Consider the following 7,101-nt stretch of genomic DNA (forward strand, 5'->3'; position numbering starts at 1 on the left):
TAACCCGGCGATTGGGTTGTTTTAACCAGGCGATTGGGTTGTTTTAACCAGGGTTGTTTTAACCAGGCGATTGGGTTGTTTTAACCAGGCGATTGGGTTGTTTTAACCAGGCGATTGGGTTGTTTTAACCCGGCGATTGGATTGTTTTAACCAGGCGATTGGGTTGTTTTAACCCGGCGATTGGGTTGTTTTAACCAGGGTTGTTTTAACGATTGGGTTGTTTTAACCCGGCGATTGGGTTGTTTTAACCAGGCGATTGGGTTGTTTTTAACCCGGCGATGGGTTGTTTTAACCCGGGGTTGTTTTAACGATTGGGTTGTTTTAACCAGGCGATTGGGTTGTTTTAACCCGGCGATTGGGTTGTTTTAACCAGGCGATTGGGTTGTTTTAACCCGGCGATTGGGTTGTTTTAAACCAGGCGATTGGGTTGTTTTAACCCGGGGTTGTTTTAACGGCGATTGGGTTGTTTTAACCCGGCGATTGGGTTGTTTTAACCCGGGGTTGTTTTAACGATTGGGTTGTTTTAACCCGGTGATTGGGTTGTTTTAACCCGGCGATTGGGTTGTTTTAACCCGGCGAGGCGGCGATTGGGTTGTTTTAACCCGGCGATTGGGTTGTTTTAACCCGGCGATTGGGTTGTTTTAACCCGGCGATTGGGTTGTTTTAACCATTGGCGGCGATTGGGTTGTTTTAACCTGGCGATTGGGTTGTTTTAACCAGGCGATTGGGTTGTTTTAACCCGGCGATTGGGTTGTTTTAACCAGGCGATTGGGTTGTTTTAACCCGGCGATTGGGTTGTTTTAACCCGGCGATTGGGTTGTTTTAACCCGGCGATTGGGTTGTTTTAACCCGGCGATTGGGTTGTTTTAACCCGGCGATTGGGTTGTTTTAACCACCAGGCGATTGGGTTGTTTTAACCAGGGTTGTTTTAACGGCGATTGGGTTGTTTTAACCAGGGTTGTTTTAACGGCGATTGGGTTGTTTTAACCCGGCGATTGGGTTGTTTTAACCAGGCGATTGGGTTGTTTTAAACCAGGCGATTGGGTTGTTTTAACCCGGCGATTGGGTTGTTTTAACCCGGCGATTGGGTTGTTTTAAATTGGGTTGTTTTAACCAGGCGATTGGGTTGTTTTAACCAGGCGATTGGGTTGTTTTAACCCGGCGATTGGGTTGTTTTAACCAGGCGATTGGGTTGTTTTAAACCAGGCGATTGGGTTGTTTTAACCCGGCGATTGGGTTGTTTTAAACCAGGCGATTGGGTTGTTTTAACCCGGCGATTGGGTTGTTTTAACCAGGCGATTGGGTTGTTTTAAACCAGGCGATTGGGTTGTTTTAAACCAGGCGATTGGGTTGTTTTATTTTTATTTAACCAAACTATTGTTTAAAAATGACTGTATTGATTGCTTAAAACAAACCCAAAGTATGTTGGAGATTAACATTTATTAATATGTTTAATAAATGAACATTTATTAAATTTCTTATTAATAAATGTTCAGCATTTTATTATTATTGTTTCCTCTAGTAATTATGTGTCTGATTTTTAATTTCCAACATATTTGGGGTTAATTTTAAGCCAGATATATAGTAATTTTTAAACAATAGTTGAGTTAAATAAAACTACCCAGCAGGTTGGGCAAACATTTAACCCAACCGCTGGGTTAAACAACCCAATCACTGTGTTTGTCCATTTTCAATCCACCTTGTGTTGTTTTTAACCCAGCATTTTCTTTTTAGAGTGCAATTAATTTCTCATAAACTACCATTCATAAGATTTTTTTTTAAAGAAATTAAAGTTTTTATTTAGAAAAGACACATTAAATTGATCAGTAACGACATTTATAATGTTACAGAATATTTCTTTTTCAAATAAACGGTTCTTTTGAACTTTCTATTCATCAAGAATCCTGAAATATAAAATGTATCAGTTTCCACAAAAACATGAACTGTTTTCAACATTGATAATAATCAGAAAGGTTTCTTGAGCATCAAATCATCATATTAGAATGATTTCTGAAGGATCATGTGACACTGAAGACTGGAGTAACGATGCTGAAAATTCAGCTTTGATCACAGGAATAAATCATAGTTTAAAATATATTTTAATTCGTAAAAATATATCACAGTTTTTACTATATTTTTGATCAAACAAATTCGGCCCTGATGAGCATACGACACTTCTTTTAAAATAATCTGTTATACTATATTACACTAGATGTTAAAAATAATTTTCACCACATCACACAGGCCACACAAACCGATAACTCGCTCTATAAAAGTGTGACTAAAGCACAAGCCATTTGATAAGCTTTATCTTCCCCTTTACAGCAAAACGATCCATCAATATCATAAAGCATCTCTAACTATCTTCAGAACCTCTAAACTGAGCGTCATCTCTCTTAAATCTTTCATCTTCTCGCCCACGTACAGTACAATGCCGCTACGGAGCCGCATGTAATCGGATGAGACACCAAAGCGCGGCGAGCAAAGGCGGCCCAGCTGGGACATGTGTCCCGATCCGGCCCATCTACACCTTCTTGTGGTCTTTTTTTGTGCGTTTGGCCTCAGGCTACGACGCTGAAGTCTCATCTGCTTTCGGAGGCTCGGTTCTTTCTCTAGGAATAATGATACCTTTAAGCGAATTCCCTATTGTGAAGCGCAGGGATCCCGTTTCTCTTTTGAAACCTCTTTCCCCTCTTTCTCTTTCTTTCTATTCTCTGCTGTGTCTTCTGTGCCGTGGTGAAAGGCTGCGCCTTCAGTTGTTAAAGTGATGTGTAAAAAATGATTGAGGGTTTCACCACGGCATCTAGAGCTGTCCGTCAACCCCATATTCACCTCTGGGCGACGGCGACACCAATCCAGCACCTGAAAAACAGAGAGAAGATGGAAAAGAGAGAGAATAGAAGGCTAAAATATGTTGCGATTCTTGCGGAGGTGGATAATTGACCCCCGGATTGACCCTTTTAGTATCCTGCAGGAAAATATTTAGTCTATTTTCACTGCAAAAATGATGTTCTTCTTCAGTATTTTTGCGCACTTAATATCTAAACATTCTTAAATCAAGATGCAGTTGGAAAATAAAAAGTTTTGAATGCTATTTCAGACTGTCTGCTTCAAAATTTCATGTTACTTGCCGATTTTTACTTGCAATTAACTTTCTACACCAAACTGTTCCTTGAGAAGCAAAATGACATAAAACATTAAGTCTTGTTTTCTGAAAAATGTGTCAAAATTAAGTGACTTTACACCTAAAACTAGAGAAATGTCTGCCAATGGGGTCAAAAAAGAAACTTGTTTTTTACTTTAAATTAAGTTTATTTTTCTGTTCTTAATGTTTTAAGCACAAACTCACTTCATTTTGACCAGAAAACAAGACTTAATATCAAGTATTTTTGCTTCTCAAGTAAATGCATCTTGATTTAGGAATGTTTAGAGATTTGTACCGAAAAACAAGACAAAAATAAAAATCCATATTACATATAAAACATCATGTACAAAGAAAATAAACCAGGTTTAGTCACTTTTTAAGCTAAAACACGGATTAAGCTGGTCCAGACTTTATGCTGATAATCAAACGTTTGAGTAAATGGGGGAAAAAATTGATGTAGAAACAATTTCACAAATAATTACAAAGCAATATATTGAATTAAACATTAAGTTTTGAAGTACTTCAATAATCCTCTCAAAAAATGTCTTTTGCAGTGCACTTTTAATAAACTTTTAATGTTTTAAGCACAAACTCACTTCATTTTGACCAGAAAACAAGACTTAATATCACGTAATTTTGCTTCTCAAGTAAATGCATCTTGATTTAAGAATGTTTTTGTACTGGAAAACAAGACAAAAATAGATTTTTGGGCAATTTTTGATTCCATTCACTTGCATTAAATCGATATTACACATAAAACAGCATGTACAAAGAAAATAAACCATGTTTAGGTCACTTTTTTAAGCTAAAACACGGTCCAGACTTTATGCTGATAATCAAAAAATTGAGTAAATGGGGGAAAAAATTTATGTAGAAACAATTTCCATGCAGTGAATTTCACAAATAATTACAAAGTAATATATTGAATTAAACGTTAAGTTTTGAAGTACTTCAATAATCCTCTCAAAAAATGTCTTTTGCAGTGCACTTTTAATAAACTTTTAATGTTTTAAGCACAAACTCACTTCATTTTGACCAGAAAACAAGACGTAACTTTGATTCTCAAGTAAATGCATCTTGATTTAAGAATGTTTTTGTACTGGAAAACGAGACAAAAATAGATTTTTTGGCAATTTTTGAGTCCATTCGCTTGCATTAAATCCATATTACACATAAAACAGCATGTGCAAAGAAAATAAACCATGTTTAGTCACTTTTTGGTGGTTCTTGGCCGGATTAAGCTGGTCCAGACTTTATGCTGAAAATCAAAAGTCTGACTAAAACAATTCCCACACAAATAATTACAAAGTAATTAAACATGAAGTACAAAAACACTTATACTTCAAAACTTGTGTCTTTTGCAGTGCACAAGTAAAGTCTGTGCCCAGTTGTTCTTCAGCGATCCGAAGGTGAAGACGTCGCCGCAGAGGTCACGGGCGTCTCTCCTCGAGTTTGAACAGCTGTCCGCAGACATTCACAGCAGCTGTGCGGTAAAACTACATCTCTATCTGCATCAGATTTTGTTTGTGGACACACGTTAGACGGCAAGTGTTAGTAACATGATGAGAGTACGTTTCAAAGGCATGGACGAGTCGCCCATCATGAGTGAATGGGGCATCGGCTGCGACGGACAGGTGCAAACACACACGTACGTGTACAACAGGGAGACAGCTTTTAGTCTGGTCAATAAATGCATTGAATTAGACTTAAATTTGATAGTTTCCCCTCATATGTGACATCATAGGATTGATTTTGGATGACAAAAGCTGCCTACTAACTGAAATGGACACTCTACATAGGCTGCATAAGCATAAAGATACATCACACTTACAAAATATTGTGTTTAAACTGGCAATCTAGCATTAAAGGATAGATGCAAAAACGGATCTGTAGGAAAAGGCGCTGCCCTGTGATCCCTTAAAATACTGCCTACATAGGAAGCTGACAGAACCAGTGTGAACAGCAAAAATGACATTTTCAATTCTGATCTGAGCCATTTTCATGTGGAAATGAATCAGAATTTTTAGTGTAAACAGAATTCATGTGATTTTGATCAATCAATCAATCAATCAAACTCATAATTGTTTGGCATGAATCATAAAATAATAGAAGCATTACAGAAAGGGGCTCAAATATTGATTTACACACTCCAAAAAATGATTTAGTATTTTTGTCGGTACAAATACCTAAATATTCATAAATCAAGACACATACTTGAGAACTTAAGATATTATGTTTTGTTTTTATGAGAAATTGTATCAAAATTAAGTGAGGTCAGAAAAATTTGGTTTATTTTTCTGACCCATTGGCAGATTTTTTTTAATGTTATGCATATTTATCAATTTTTCAGGAAACTACTATAAAATATATTAGATAATACATATATTATATAATACTTTGTGTGTGTTATATATGTATATATATATATATATATAAAGTGCTGTCAAATCAATTAATCGCAATGCAATTAATCTAATAATAATATAATAATAATAATAATAAACTTTATTTTCTATAGCGCATTTAAAAGTAACATCTCAAAGCGCTTCACAGAAGGAAAAAAGCATACAATTATACAAACATTATTTTAAAATAAGTGAGATATAATAAAATTTTTTTTAAAAACACCAAATATGAACATACTATAAAAAACAAGTAAATTAAAAAATTCAATTTCAAAAAATTCAATTTCAACATAAAAATTCAATCTAACATAAAAGTTTGTAAATATATAATACTATGACACACAATCTTTATTTAAGAATTTTTACATATTTGTACTGGAAAATAACTCAAAAATAATAGAAAGCAAGAATCATTTTTGTGCAATCAATGCATTAGAGTGAAATGTTGTGACACTTAAACAGTGATGAGAAGATCAAATGTTACACTTATGCACTGATTTAATACGGGAAGTTTAAAGTTCTTCGGATGTCATATGACATCGTATGATATTATGAAATTTGTTTATGATGTCAGGGCAGAGCGTTTTATGCTTACCACCTTTAAAAGGTGAACAACCTTACAAAAAAAAAATCAGTTTTGAGCAGAAAAAACAAGTAGACCGGGAAGCTGATCCTGGGTCAGGGTTCATATTGAAGCACATGTATACAAAGAACACCAGCATGTTGAGCGTGGGGTCTTCCTCACATGTGGTAACAGTCAAAGCTTGATAAAGTTCACATGTGTGCCAGAGGACAGACACACTCAGTATTCAGCTCATGCCGTTCATGTGTTTGGATTAAATAATGAAGGGGGCGACACATAAACTCTCTCTGGAACAATCATAAAAACAACAGCGCTGCCCTGTTTATCAAACTCTATCACTGCTTATGCTACAAACCCACGTTACCGTAGAAACGAGTATCTGTTTGATATGCTATCAAAAAACTGATTCCCTGAATTCCAGAGGAAGAACTATAACTGTTCGACACACCTAAACTGAAATGATTAATGCATCAGACGAACCCATTAGTCAACATTAGATAAACTTTCTAAAATGCATGAATATTAGAGTTAATGGAGTTTATAAGTCAATCATCACTAGTACTGGTGCTCATAGTGTCAGTAACTATTAAAGTTGAGCATTTGCATCGTTCTGCAGTGTTTGTGCTCCAGACAGGAATGCGCTTCACAAAATATCTAGCAACTATACTATACACTATACACAACACCCTAGCAACCACACAGTGATGCCCTAGCAACTGTATAGCAACATCCTGGCAACTACACAGAAGAACACCCTAGCAACCATTCAACACTCAAATATTCATCCAGGTTATTTTGCTTGAAGACTGGATTTTGATCTGGATATGGACCGGATCTGGCTGACTGCGGTAACCCCAGGATAAACAGAGAGACTAATATTAGCGTAGATGCCATTCTTCTTAAGATGTAACATGCACATTGTGTGTTACGGAAAGTGTTCCCGTTTCCGGTTGATCTATGTGCTTTAT

Source organism: Megalobrama amblycephala, linkage group LG2, assembly GCF_018812025.1.
Source record: "Megalobrama amblycephala isolate DHTTF-2021 linkage group LG2, ASM1881202v1, whole genome shotgun sequence".
Taxonomy (NCBI): domain Eukaryota; kingdom Metazoa; phylum Chordata; class Actinopteri; order Cypriniformes; family Xenocyprididae; genus Megalobrama; species Megalobrama amblycephala.